Source organism: Chlorocebus sabaeus, chromosome 23 (genome assembly GCF_047675955.1).
Source record: "Chlorocebus sabaeus isolate Y175 chromosome 23, mChlSab1.0.hap1, whole genome shotgun sequence".
NCBI lineage: Eukaryota > Metazoa > Chordata > Mammalia > Primates > Cercopithecidae > Chlorocebus > Chlorocebus sabaeus.
The window spans coordinates 47786973-47801658 of record NC_132926.1 but is presented as its reverse complement, the minus strand read 5'-3'; the positions used below and the strand labels follow the sequence as shown (position 1 = coordinate 47801658).

Sequence of the window (14686 nt, the reverse complement as noted above, 5' to 3'; positions counted from 1 at the left end):
AAGACTTGATTCAAACAGAATGTGAAAAATGACACATGATAAATTTGGGAATTTCAACACTGGATATTTGATGATATTAAGAAACTGTTGACCGGGTGCAGTGGCTCACGCCTGTAATCCCAGCACTTTGGGAGGCTGAGGTGGGTGGATCATGAGGTCAGGAGCTCAAGACCAGCCTGGCCAAGATGGTGAAACCCTGTCTCTACTAAAAATACAAAAATTAGTCGGGTGTAGTGGTGCTCGCCTGTTATCCCAGCTACTCGGGAGGCTGAGGCAGAGAACTGCTTGAACCTGGGAGGTGGAGGTTGCAGTGAGCCGAGATTCTGCCACTGTACTCCAGTCTGGGCGACAGAGCGAGACTCTATCTCAAAAAACCAAGAAGAAAAAGAAAAGAAAAGAAAAAAGAAAAGAAAAGAAAAGAAAAAGAAAAAGAAAAAGAAACTGTTGGCTGGACACGGTGGCTCACACCTGTATTCCCAGCACTTTGGGAGGTCGAGGTGGGTGGATCATGAGGTCAGGAGTTCGAGATCAGCCTGGCCAACATGGTAAAACCCTGTCTCTTCTAAAAATACAAAAAATAACTGGGCATGGTGGCAGGCGCCTATAATCCCAGTTACTTGGGAGGCTTAGGCAGGAGAATCATTTGAACCCGGAGGCATTTGAACCCAGGAGAATCGTTTGAACCTAGCTGCAGTGAGCCAAGATCGTGCCATGGCACTCCAGCCTGGGCGACAGGGTGAGACTCTGTCTCAAAAAAAAAAAAAAAAAAAAAAGAAAAGAAAAGAAACTGTTAATTGACTGGGCACAGTGACTCACGCCTGTAATACCAGCACTTTCAGAGGCCGAGGCGGGCAGATCATTTGAGGTCAGGAGTTTGAGACCAGCCTGGCCAACATGGCGAAACCCCATCTCTACTGAAAATACAAAAAATTAGCCGGGCATGGTGGCAGATGTCTGGAATCACAGCTACTCCGGAGGCTGAAGCAAGAGAATTTCTTGAACCCAGGAGGTGGAGGTTGCAGTGAGCCGAGATCATGATACTGTACTCCAGCCTGGGCCACAGAGCGAGACTTTGTCTCAAAAAAAGGAACTGTTAATTATTTGTAGGTGTGATAAGTGATTATATCTTTATAAAAAGAACCCTAAGCTTTTAGAAACACATATTGAAATATTTAGGAAAGAATTATATGATGTCTGGGATTTACTTCAAAATAATACAAGAGGGTGGGAAATGAGTGGGGGAATAGGTGAAACAAAATTGACCACATGTTATATTAATTGTTAAAGCTCGGTGATGAGTAACAGGAGGAATTATGAGAATCTTATTATGAGATTCTGTTTACTCTCGTATATGTTTGAAATTTCCCATAACAAAAAGTTTATAAAATTTTGGAGGACTGGAAACATAAATTAAAACTGGATATAAAGAATCCTACCACATCAACATGGACAAACATTAAGAAAAATATTGGGGGTGGGGTGTGGTGTGGTGGCTCACACCTATAATTCCAGCAATTTTGGGAAGCCCAGGCAAGAGGATGGCTTGAGCCCAGGAGTTTGAGATCAGGCTAGGCAACACAAGACCTGGTCTTGTGTTGTGAAGAAAGAAAGTAAAGAAAAATTATCAACGCATTATCTGGATATAGTAGCATGTGCCTATAGTCCCGGCTGCTCTGGAGGAGGATCGTTTGAGCCTAGAAGTTACAGGCCACAATGAGCTGTGAGCATGCCACTGCACTCCAGCCTGGGTGACAAAGAGAGACCCTGTCTCTAAGTAAAAATTTAAAAATAACATTGGAAAAAAGAGTTGCAGAAGGATAGGTACCAAATGATACCATAATTTCATATATATATATAATGCCAAACATGCCTAACAATACAATACGAACCTTTAAGGGTACATGCATATGTCGGTAAAAGTAGGAAGACCAACATAGAAAGGAGTGCTACCAATTTCAGAAATGTGGTTACTGGGGATGCAGGAAGGGGAATACCATGGGGGAGGGTTACACAAAGGGCTTCCACTATTTTTGTAAAGTCTTAGACCTTTTTGTTATTGTTGTTGTTTTATGACAGAGTCTCCATCTTGTGGCTTAGGCTGGAGTGCAGGGTGTGATCATAGCTCACTGTAACCTCCAACTCCTGGGCTCAAGCACCCTCAGCCCCTGAAGTAGCTGGGTCGCACAGTGGCCCACCAAAACTGGATAATTTTTGTATTTTTAGTAATGACCAGGTTTCACCATGTTGCCCAGGTTGGTCTCGAACTCCTGACCTCAAGTGATCCTCCCATCTCAGGCTTCCCAAAGTGCCGGGATTTCAGGTGTGAGCCACTGCACTTGGCTAAGCCTTACACCTTAAATTGGGTCATGGACACATAAGTGATTATATTATCCTCTATATCTTTCTGTATTTATGAAATATTTCATAAGAAAAAATACACAACTAAAATTTTAAATTAAAAAGTGAAACAGAAGGTTACTAATCACCTAGAGGAATGAGTTAGAAGATTCTCGCATTTCTTGTATTGACTACTAACTATGCCCCTCTCTTCCCACTGCCTGCCCCACAACCCTGTAGCTTGTAAGATTTGTTTTTGTTAAGATACTATTGTGAAAAATAATATCGACAAAAATACAATTAACATATTTAAAGACTAATAATAAAACAAGTTCCCTTGCACTCTTTTTTTTTTTTTTTGAGATGGAGTCTTTCTCTGTTGCCCAGGCTGGACTGCAGTGGAACAATCTCAGCTCACTGCAACCTCTGCCTCGCGGGTTCAAGTGATTCTCACGCTTCAGCCTCCTGAGTAGCTGGGACTACAGGTGCGTGCCACCATTCATAATTTTTGTATTTTTAGTAGAGACTGGATTTAGCCATGTTGGCCAGGCTGGTCTGGAACTCCTGACCTCAAATTATCCACCTTCCTTGGCCTCACAAAGTGCTGGGATTACAGGCATGAGCCACCATGCCCAGCCTTCCCTTGCACTCTTGACTCAAAAATCATGACATTACCAGTAACACTGAGGCTCCAGGTATGCTCTCTCTGATCACATCCCCAACAGACAGGTATGCTGTGCTGAATTTTGTATTTATTATTCCTTGACTTTCTTTATAATCAAAACATACATTGTATATTTAAAAATATATTTAGCTTTGTATGTGTTTAACTTACATATGTGGAACCATAATGTGACTTGCTCTTCTTAAGAAAAATGTTTGCGATTTATTCATGTTGATGTATATAGTTCATTCATGTTCGTGTCTGTGTGTATATATATTAATAATATATGACAGTTTATTTATCCAGTCTGTTGTTGATAGACTTTTGGACTATTTCCAGATTTTGCTGTAACAAACAACACTGCTGGGAGCATCCTTACGTGCCTTCTGAAGTCCACATGCAGGACTTTCTCCAGAATAAAAACCAAGGAGAGGAATAGCTGGTCACGGGGTGTGCCCATCTACAATGTACTAGATAATGCCAGGTTGTCTTCCCAATTTACACTCCCACCAGCGGAGTGTGAACATTTCCATTGCTCCACGTCCTCACCAACACTTGGTGTTGACAATGAACTTTCGCCAACTGGGTGAGAATGAAAACTAGAATCTGTGGTTTTAAGGTTTTAATTTCCATTTCCCTGTTTACTAATAAAGCTGAGGCTTTTTTTTTTTTTTTTCCGTAGTTTTGGCCATTCACCTTCTTGCTTTTGTGACATATCAATCTTTTGCTCACTTTTCTTTGGGGTATCTTGTCTTTTTTGTTTGTGGATTTTTAGGAATTCACCATGTGTTTGAGGTATAATTATGCAAGTTACATAAGTTCTCTAAGTTCCCAGTTCTGACTTGCTTTTTCACTTTTTTACTCTTCTGGTATGAGGAGTAGTCCTAAATTTTAATATAGTTTTTTTTTTTTTTCTTTCTGAGATAGAGTCTCCCTTTGTTGCCCAGGCTGGAGCTCTGCAGCATGATCTTAGCTCACTACAGCCTTGACCTTCCTGAGCTCAAGCGATCTTCCCACCTCAGGCACTGGAGAAGCTAGGACTATAGACGTGCACCACTGGGCCCATGTACAGTTACATTTGGTCAACAGTTTTTCCTTTTTGCTTTTGCTTTTTGTGTCTTATTTAAGAAAGATGGGCTGGGCACGGTGACTCACGCCTGTAATCCCAGCACTTTGGGAGGCCAACGCAGGCAGATCACCTGAGGTTGGGAGTTTGAGACCAGTCTGACCAACATGGAGAAACCCCGTGTCTACTAAAAATACAAAATTAGCCGAGTGTGGTGGCGCATGCCTGTAATCCCAGCTACTCGGGAGGCTGAGGCAAGAGAATTGCTTGAACCCAGGAGGCAGAGGGTGCAGTGAGCTGAGATCTCACCACTGCACTCCAGCCTGGGCTACAGAGCTAGACTCTCTGTCTCAGAGAAAAGAAAAGAAAAGAAAAGAAAAGAAAAGAAAAGAAAAGAAAAGAAAAGAGATATGAGCTGAGCGTGGTGACTCACACCTGTAATCCCAGCACTTTGGGAGACCAAGGCAGATGGATCACAAGGTCAGTATCGGGGAAACCAGCCCCCAATATTTCAACGTAGGTTCTTTTCTTTTCTATTTTCCCTAAGTGTCAGCCAGTCTAAGAAATAAAGAGAAAGAATACAAAGAGAGAAATTTTACAGCTGGGCCTCTGTGGGGGACCATCACATATTGGTAGAACCGTGATGGCAACCTCGAGCTGCAAAACCAGCAAGCTTTTATTAGGGATTTAGAAGGGGAGGGAGTGTATGAATAGGGATTGGGTCACAGAGATCACATGCTTCAAAAGGCAATAAAAGATCACAAGGCAAATGGCAGAGCAAGATCACAAGGCCAGGGCAAAATTAGAATTACTGATGAGGTTCCACGTCCCGCTGGGCACGCAGTGTCATTGATAAACATCTTAACAGGAAACAGGGTTCGACAGCAGATAACCGGTCTGACTAGAATTTGCCAGACTGGAATTTCCTAATCCTAGCAAGCCTGAGGGCACTGCAGGAGACCAGGGTGTATTTCATCTCTTGTCTTCAACCGCATAAGACAGACACTCCCAGAGTGGCCATTTTAGAGACCTCCCCCTGGGAATGCATTCCTTTCCCAGGGTTATTCTTTTTTTTTTTGAGACGGAGTCTCGCTTTGTCACCCAGGCTGGAGTGCAGTGGCTGGATCTCAGCTCACTGCAAGCTCCGTCTCCCGGGTTTATGCCATTCTCCTGCCTCAGCCTCCCAAGTAGCTGGGACTACAGGCGCCCGCCACCTCGCCCGGCTAGTTTTTTGTATTTTTTAGTAGAGACGGCGTTTCACCGTGTTAGCCAGGATGGTCTTGATCTCCTGACCTCGTGATCCACCCATCTCGGCCTCCCAAAGTGCTGGGATTACAGGCTTGAGCCACCGTGCCCGGCCCCCAGGGTTATTCTTTGCTGGGAAAAGAACTCAGTGATATTTCTCCTATTCGCTTTCTGCAAGAAGAGAAATATGACTCTGTTCTGTCCAGCCCCACAGGCAGTCAGACCTTATGGTTATCTCCCTTGTTCCCTGAAAATTGCTGTTATCCTGTTCTTTTTTAGGATGCCCAGATTTCATATTGTTCAAACACACATGTTTTACAAAAAATTTGTGCAGTTAACACAATCATCACAGGGTCCTGAGGTGACACACATCCTCAGCTTACGAAGATGACGGGATTAAGAGATTCAAGTAAAGACAGGCATAGGAAATTATGAGTATTGATTGGGGAAGTGATAAATGTCCATTAAATCTTCACAATTTATGTTCTTCTGCCACGGCTTCAGCCAGTCCCTCCATTCGAGGTCCCTGACTTCCCGCAACAGATCAGGAGTTCAAGATCAGCCTGATCAATATGGTGAAACCCTGTCTCTACTAAAAATACAAAAATTAGTTGGGCGTGGTGGTGGGCACCTGCAGTCCCAGCTGCTTGGGAGGCTGAGGTAGGAGAATTGTTTGAACCTTTGAGGTGGAGGTTGGAGTGAGTTGAGATCGTGCCACTGTACTTCAGCCTGGGCGACAGAAAAACACTCTGTCTGGAAAAAAAAAAAAAAAAAAGAACAAAGTAGAAGCATATGTCTAACCAGACATCAAGATTCATATTAAAGTTGTAATTAAGACACCATTGAATTGCTGTAAGGGTAAAAGAGCAGTAGAACTGAATAAAGAGCCTAAAAATACCCACATATGTACAGAAATTTAATATATGATAGAAATGGTATTGACAATAAGTGGGGAAAGGATAGACTCTTAAATAAATGAGACTGGAACAATTAGTAATCCATATAGAAAAAGAGGAACTAAACTCTTACCTCATACCAAACACAAAAAATAATTTCATATGTATTATGGACTTAAATGCAAATGGAAAACTTTAAGACTTTTAGAAGATATCTTTGGCCGGGCACAGTGGCTCACACTTGTAATCCCAGCACTTTGGGAGGCCAAGGCCGGCAGATCACCTAAGGTCACGAGTTTGAAAGAGCCCAGAGGATAGTTTTATTTGTATTTGAACTTTATTTAACTGGAAACATACAGTAAATACGTAAATGGGGCCAAGCATGGTGGCTAATGCCTGTAATCCCAACACTTTGGGAAACCGAGGTGAGCAGATCACCTGAGGTTGGTAGTTCAAGACCAGCCTGACCAGCATGGAGAAACCCCGTCTCTACTAAAAATACAAAATTATCCAGGTGTGGTGGCACACGCCTATAATCCCAGCTACTGGGGAGGCTGAGGCAGGAGAATTTCTTGAACCCAGGAGGCAGAGGTTGCGGTGAGTCAAGATCGTGCTATTGCACTCTAGCCTGGGCAACAAGAGCAGAACTCCACATCAAAAAACAAAAAACAAAACAAAAAAAACCCCCTAACCTTTAGTGATAGATGTCAGATACTGGTTTCCTTTGATGGGAGGCACTGGCTGAAAGGAGGATAAGGGGTGATGTAATTATTTCATATCTTGCTTTGGATGGTGGTTACATGGGTATATTTAATTGCTACAATTGATAAAGCTAAATAGTTAGGGCCCCCTTGCATTTTATTTTATATAAGTTTACGTCTTTAAAGGAAAACATATTGTTAAGAAAATGAATAGACAGACACACCACGAACTGTGAGAGAATATTTGCAGTGCATATGTGTGACAAAAGACTTGTATCCTGTAGCAAGCCTCCAGCATGCTTGGGTCTGTGGTGACCCTATGCATTCCTTCAGTGCTTGCTAGAACAGTTTTGAAACCATTTGAGGCCTTGCCCTTCTATCCAGAGCAAGGTTATAAAAATTTCAGACAATGACTTGCTCCCTCCTGGATCTGGTGTGCTGGGCCTTGTATAGATCTGCACCATCTAATGTGGCAGCTACTTGGCATACATGATTAAATTAAATTTGGAGTTCTATTACATTTTCACACTAGCCACATTTCAGGTGGCCAGTAGCCACAGGTGGCCAGCGGCTACCATATTGGACTGCACAGATTAGAGGGCATTTCTGTCGCTGTGGAAGTTGTTTTGGACAATTCTGGTGTGAAAGGTGAATGGAATCCTGAGTGTTTGCTATGCTCCAGGCTCAGTACAAATTTTTATTTTATTACACACTTAAAGCAAAAGCCTTATAAAAGTTGAGGATGAAGCCAAGAGAGGTGGTAAGGGTAGGAGCTGAAACAGTGGAGAGGAATAACAGGGAAGAGTCCTGCCCTGAGAGACTCATGGAACAGGATATTTACAAGGCAAAGCAAAGAGAACCAGAGTCTCAGTTCTGCAGAGGGGCTGAGTGCCCCGGGAGCTAGTGGAGGGTGAGGTCAATGTGTACTCATCTTAAAGGAAAAACTCATGGAAGAGGAAGGTGCTAATGTTGTTGAACACCTATTTTGTGCCAAACCTCTTAATTCTTGTTTTAAATCTTTGAGGTATCACCGTGAGGTCGTTTTTAAGTTCAGTACAGATGAGGAGCCCAAGGTCAGAATTATGTGTCTAGGGTTGCCCAGCCACAAACCAGCAGATCAGAGTTTGATGCCAGGCCTCTCTAACCCTGCAGCCTGAGTGGAATATAGAAGCTGGTGGGAAGTTTGGGTGGGAAGGAGATGGATGCCTTAAAGTTATTGTCTTGGTGTTAGGTGTGTTAAAGGATTGACTGGGATGGGAAGAGTGTTGCTGGCTTGGGCATAGCACAAGCAGCACAGCTCCTGTGTTCCTTTGGGTGGTGGGGTCACCTCTCTTAAAGGTAGAGGCTTCCAGCTGATTCTGTCTTTTCAGGCCAGGAACAGTTGCTGAACATCCCAGGCCTGCTGAGGTCCCTCCTTGAGTCTCATGTTCAAGCAGTCTTTGTCTATGAAACTGGGAGGCGACCTTGTTAGCTGCCAGTTCCTGACAGCCACCTCTCACCAGTGGCTCCACTCTGTGTCCCTGACCCAGCACATGGCACAAGAGTGCCTGCCATCCCTCAGTGTTTCTACAGCAGCAATCCCGAGATGCCAGAGCTAGAGGGGACCTGACCTGAGAGAAGATACCTTCAGTGACTGCCAGGCTGTTCCTTGGAACCTGTGCAGAGATGAAGGCTGCCTGTGTTAATACACCTAGTGAGGAGTGGAGCTGAATTTGAATGCAAGTTTAGGCAACTTAATAGAGCAAGTTTGAAACCTTGCTTGCTGCCCTTCTGGAAGGAGTCAGGAATTTCCAGTTCTGGGCCTGGGCTGTGGGTCTGACAGACCTCTGGCCCTAGGTTTGGGTGCCAGGTTCTCCACTTCCAGAATAAGAAGCTTTGCTGTGCAGCAGGACCTGGGACCTTCTGGTATCTCCTGAATGAAAAACAAGGGATATTTAATAAATGTGGATTTAAATATTAAAAAAAAAAGACTTGTATTCTGAGTGTATCAGGAACCACTAACAATTAACAACAACAACAAAAATCCAATTTAAAATGTACAAGGTATTTGAACAAACAAAAAAGACATAAGAATGGTCAGTAAGCATGTGAAAGGGTGCTCAACATCATTGTTCATTAGGAAAATGCAAATTAAAACTTTGATTTTAAAAAAAGCTTCACCCACTAGAATGGATAAAGTGATAATATCAGATGTTTATAAAGCTATGGAACAACTGGAACTCTCAATCTTTGCTGGTGAAAGTATAAACAATTACCTCACCTTAGAGAACTGTTTGGTAATTTTCCATAAATTTAAACATACATTTTCCCTATGACTGACCACACAATTCTACTTCTAAATATTTTTCCAAAGATAATGAAGGCATAGATCCACAAAAAGACTTGTGCAAAAAAGTTCATGGCAGCCTTAATCATAATAATTGAAACAACTCAAATGTGCATCAACTAGAGACTGGATAAAGAAATTGTATTATAGTAATGCACTAGAACATAACATAGCTATAAGAAGTTAACAAATGGCAGCAACCCCAGCACTTCAGTAAACCAAGGCAGGATGATCACTTGAGCCCAGGAGTTTGAGTCCAGCATGGCTAACATGGTGAGATCCCATCTCTACAAAAAACAAAAACGTTGATCAGGCGGTGGCTCACACCTGTAATCCCAGCACTTTGGGAGGCCAAGGTGGGCAGATCACAAGGTCAGGAGATCGAGACCATCCTGGCTAACACAGTGAAATCCTGTCTCTACTAAGCTACTACAGAGGCTGAGACAGGAGAACGGTGTGAACCCAGGAGGCAGAGCTTGCAGTGAGCTGAGATTGTGCCACTGCACTCTGGCCTGGGCGACAGAGCCAGACTCCGTCTCAAAAAAAAAATTCTTTAAAATGAAGGTAAAATAAAGACATGTATAGGAAAATACAAATGACTGGATTTGTCATCATATAGTCTGCATTAAAGGAAATACTACCGGGTATTTTTTAGACAGAAAAAAATGACCCCAGTGTAAGCTTGGAAATGCAGGGAGGAATAAATAGTAACAAAAAAGTAAATGTTAACTGTCTAAAACAATAATAATGTATTGTAGGATTAATATATGTAAAATTAAAATACATGACATCATTAGCACATAAATAGGGAAAGAAGCAAATAAGTATTCTAAGGTCTTTTCATTATCTAGAAAGAGTAAAATACCAATTTTATTAAACTCTGGTAAGTCACAGACACATGTGACAAAAATCTGCAGATAATTGTGAAATATATATCTCTCACAACAAACTGATAAAGGGAAATATTGAATAATAAAAATACTCAACTATTTTTTTAAAAAAGCAGTAACAGAGAAAGGAAAACAGAATACATGGAACAAATAGAAAGTAAATAGCTAGGTGGTAGATTTAAAACCAAACATATAAGTAACTATATTAAATAAAAAAGATTCCAAATAAAATGCTCCAAATAAAAGACAGAGATGGTCATACTGGATAGACAATGTAAAACCTAACCATATATTGCTTATAAAATAACCATTTATATGAAATATAAATATGTAGGAATATTCAAATTAAAAGAAAACAAAAATAGTTACTATACAAACTCTAAACAAAACAAAACATGTAGCTATATTAATAACAGATGAAGTAGACTGTAATGTGAGAAGCATTACTAGAAATGAGACATATTTCATAATGAAAAAATGGTACGATTCACCAGAAAAATGCAACAAACCTAAACTGACTGCACCTAATAACATAGCCTTAAATGTATATTAAAAACTGATAGAATTAAACGAAGAAGTAGACAAATCCACAATGGTACTAGAAGATTTTAACACATAACCCTCAATAACAAATAAACAGGACACATGCCAAAGAATCAGATACGGTATAAAGATTTAAACAACACAATTAACACTCTTGAACTGACACCTATAGAACATTGCACCCAATAATTACAGAATGATTTTTAAGTTCAAAAATTTACTATATGTTGGCACATAAAACAAATCAATACACTTCAAAGGAATGAAATGATACGGAGGGATTCTCTGACCACACTCTAATTAAGCTAAATATTAATTTCAAAAACGTCCATGTGCTTGGAAACTGAGAATTACATTTCCAAAAAACTCATAAAGTAGATATAATATTGGAAACTGGAAAAACATTTCACTAAATAACACTACATATAAAAACACGTGATACAGCTAAAGCTGTGCTTAGAAGTAAATTTATGCATTTAAAATGCTTCGCCTTTCGCTCCCTGACCGCCGCCATCATGGGTCACATGCATGCTCCCTGGAGGGCCTCTGCCCTATCACCGCAGCGTCCCCACCTGGCTGAAGTTGATATCTGATGACATGAAGGAGCAGATTTACAAACTGGCCAAAAAGGGCCTGACTCCCTCACAAATCAGTGTGATCCTGAGAGACTCACATGTGTTGCACAAGTATGTTTTGTGACAGGCAATGAAATCTTCTCCGCTCTGTCGCCCAGGCTGGAGTGCAGTGGCCGGATCTCAGCTCACTGCAAGCTCCGCCTCCCGGGTTTAGGCCATTCTCCTGCCTCAGCCTCCCGAGTAGCTGGGACCACAGGCGCCCGCCACCACGCCCGGCTAGTTTTTTGTTTTTTTAGTAGAGACGGGTTTCACCGTGTTAGCCTGGATGGTCTCGATCTCCTGACCTCGTGATCTGCCCGTCTCGGCCTCCCAAAGTGCTAGGATTACAGGCTTCAGCCACCGCGCCCAGCCCTTAAGAATTCTTAAGTCCAAAGGACTTGCTCTTGATCTCCCTGATGATCTGTACCATTTAATTAAGAAAGCAGTTGCTATTTGAAAGCATCTCGAACAAAACAGAAAGGATAAGGATGCTAAATTATGTCTGATTCTGATAGAGCGCCAGATCACCATTTGGCTAGATATTGTAAGACCAAGTGAATCCTCCCTCCCAATTGGAAATATGAATCATCAACAGCCTCTGTCCTGCTCGCATAAATCTAAGTACTCAAGCAGTAAAATGATTGTTTAACTAAAAACAAATTAATAAATAAAATGCTTCTGAGAAAAAAACAATGGCTGATAGTCAATGATTTAAATTGGAAAATAAACAGAATCTAAAGACATTAGAAGAAAAAAAAGATAGGAACAGACATTAATACCACAGCAAACAAATATACACTAGAGAAAATCACTTCATTGAAAAGACAATTAGATAAATTATTGGTATAAAAAAACTAGAAAAAACACAAGTTACTAAGTTCAAGAATGAAAAGGGGCTAAGGATGATGGCTCGTGCCCATAATCACAGCTACTTGGGAGGCTCAGGCAGAAGGCTCAGACGGGATGATAGACTGAGGCCAGGAGCTTAAGATCAGCCTAGGCAACATAGTGAAACCCATATCAAAAAGAAATAAGAAAAAAAAATCTGGGCATGGTAACATATGCCTGTAGTCCCAGCTACTTGGGAGGCTGAGGCAGGAGGATCATTTGAACCCAGGAGTTTGAGGCTGCAGTAAGCAATGATAGTGCCACTGCACTCTAGCCTCGGTGACAGAGCAGGAAGTGGGGGAAGAACTTTGCTAGAATCTTATCAACTTTTACAAAATAGTAAGAGGGTGTTATAAACAACTATATACTGATAAATTTTCAATTTTAAGTGAAATGTCTGTAGATTATACATTTACATCTCTCATTTATTCCTGATATTGTTAAACTGTGTTTCTGTATTTCTTGACCAGTTTAGTAAGTTTATCTTTTCTTTTTTTTCTTGTGATGGAGTTTCCCTCTGTCGCCCAGGCTGGAGTGCAACGGTGCAGTCTTGGCTCACTGCAACCTCCGCCTCCTGGATTCAAGCGATTCTCCTGCCTCAGCCCCCCAAGTAGCTGGGACTACAGGCATGTGCCACCATGCCCGGCTAATTTTGGATTTTTTTTTTTTTCAGTAGAGACAGAGTTTCTTCATGTCGGTCAGGTTGATCTCAAACTCCCGACCTCAGGTGATCTGCCTGCTTCAGCCTCCCAAAGTGCTGGGATTACAGGCGCGAGCCACTGTGCCCAGCCCCTAAGTTTATCATTTTTTTTTCATTCTTTTCAATCATCCAACTTTTTGGTTGTGTTGATTTTACTCTAGTTAGTGTTTTCTATTTCACTGAATTCTTTCCTTTATTATTTCTTTCTTTCTATTTACTATAGGTTTCATTTGTTCTTTTCTAGACTTTTTTGTTTTTAAACCTTTTAAAGTTAAAGATTAGGTCATTAAATTTAGATCTTTCTTCTTTTCTTTTCTTTTTTTTTTTTTTTTAAGACGGAGTCTCCCTCTGCCACCTGGGCTGGAGTGCAATGGCGTGATCTCGGCTCACTGCAATCTCTGCCTCCTGGGTTCAAGCAATTCTCCTGCCTCAGCCTCCTGAGTAGCAGAGACTACAGGCGCGTGCCAAGACGCCTAGTTAATTTTTTTGTATTTTCAGTACAGATGGGGTTTCACTGTGTTAGCCAGGATGGTCTCGATCTCCCGACCTCATGATCCACCCTCTTTGGCCTCCCAAAATGCTCAGATTACAGGTGTGAGCCATCACACCCGGCCCTGATCTTTCTTCTTTTCTAATATAAGCATTCAAAGCCATACATTTCTCAAAGCACTGCTTTGGCTGCATTCTAAAAATTTTGATATGTTGTGCTTTCATTATCATTCAGTTCAAAATATTTGCTAATATTCCTGGTGTTTTTTCTGTAATGCATAGATTATTTAGAATTGATTGTTTAGTTTCCAAATATTTGGGGGTTTTCTAAACATTGTATTGTTATTAATTCTAATTTGATGCCATTGTGGTCACAAAACATATTCTATATGATTTCAATCCTCGTATATTTATTGAGACTTGTTTTATGGCTCAGAATATGGTCTATCTTAGTAAGTGTAACATTTGCACTTGGAAAAAATGTGTATTGTGCCATTGTTGGGTATCATGTTCTATAAATGCCAGTTAATCAAAGTTGGTTGAAAGTACTGTTCAGCTCATCTATGTTTTTTTGTTTTGTTTTGTTTTGTTTTTGTTTTTGTTTTTTGAGACAGTCTCACTCTGTTCCAAAGGCTGGAGTGTAGTCACACAATCTCAGCTCATCTCTGCCTCTCGGGTTCAAGTGATTCTTGTACCTCAGCCTCCTAAGTAGCTGGGATTACAGGTGCATGCCACCACACCCTGCTAATTTTTGTATTTTTAGTAAAAACAGGGCTTCACTGTGTTGGCCAGGCTGGTCTCGAACTCCTGGTCTCAAGTGATTCATTCATTTGGCCTCCCAAAGTGCTAGGATTAATAGGTATGAGCCACCGCACCCAGCCAGATAACCTATGTCTTTTTATTTTTTAGATGGAGTCTCACTCTGTCACCCAGGCTGGAGTACAATGGCGCAATCTTGGCTCACTGCAACCTCTGCCTCCCAAGTTCAAGTGATCCTCCTGCTTCAGATTCCCAAGTAGCTGGGACTACAGGCACACGCCACCACAGCTGGCTGATTTTTGTATTTTTTAGTAGAGATAGGGTTTCACCATGTTGGCCAGGCTGGTCTCGAATTCTTGATCTCAGGTGATCTGCCCACCTCGGCCTCCCAAAGTGCTGGGATTACAGGCATGAGCCACTGCACCCAGTCACCTATGTCTTTACTAATTTTCTGTTTACTTGTTCTATCAGTTATTGAGAGAAGAGTATTGAAATCTCAACTATATTTGTGGATTGTCTATCAGTAGTTGCTTTACATATTTTAAAGCTCTGGTATTAAATGCATACA

General features: G+C 41.4%; 1 long non-coding RNA gene and 1 other non-coding gene across 2 annotated transcripts in view; both read left to right on the top strand.

The window, feature by feature from the left end:
- Nucleotides 1-5054, top strand: part of LOC140709918 (uncharacterized) — a 14048-nt gene extending 8994 nt beyond the window's left edge. Inside the window, exons 2-3 of the long non-coding RNA XR_012090698.1 lie at nt 2701-2822; nt 3341-5054. This is a non-coding gene — a long non-coding RNA (uncharacterized lncRNA). The remainder of the gene's footprint in view (nt 1-2700; nt 2823-3340) is intronic.
- A 2136-nt stretch (nt 5055-7190) lies between these two features.
- Nucleotides 7191-7321, top strand: LOC119618341 (small nucleolar RNA SNORA9). Its single transcript, XR_005234667.1, has one exon. It is a non-coding gene; the product is annotated as a small nucleolar RNA SNORA9 (small nucleolar RNA).
- The last annotated feature ends 7365 nt before the right edge of the window (nt 7322-14686 follow it).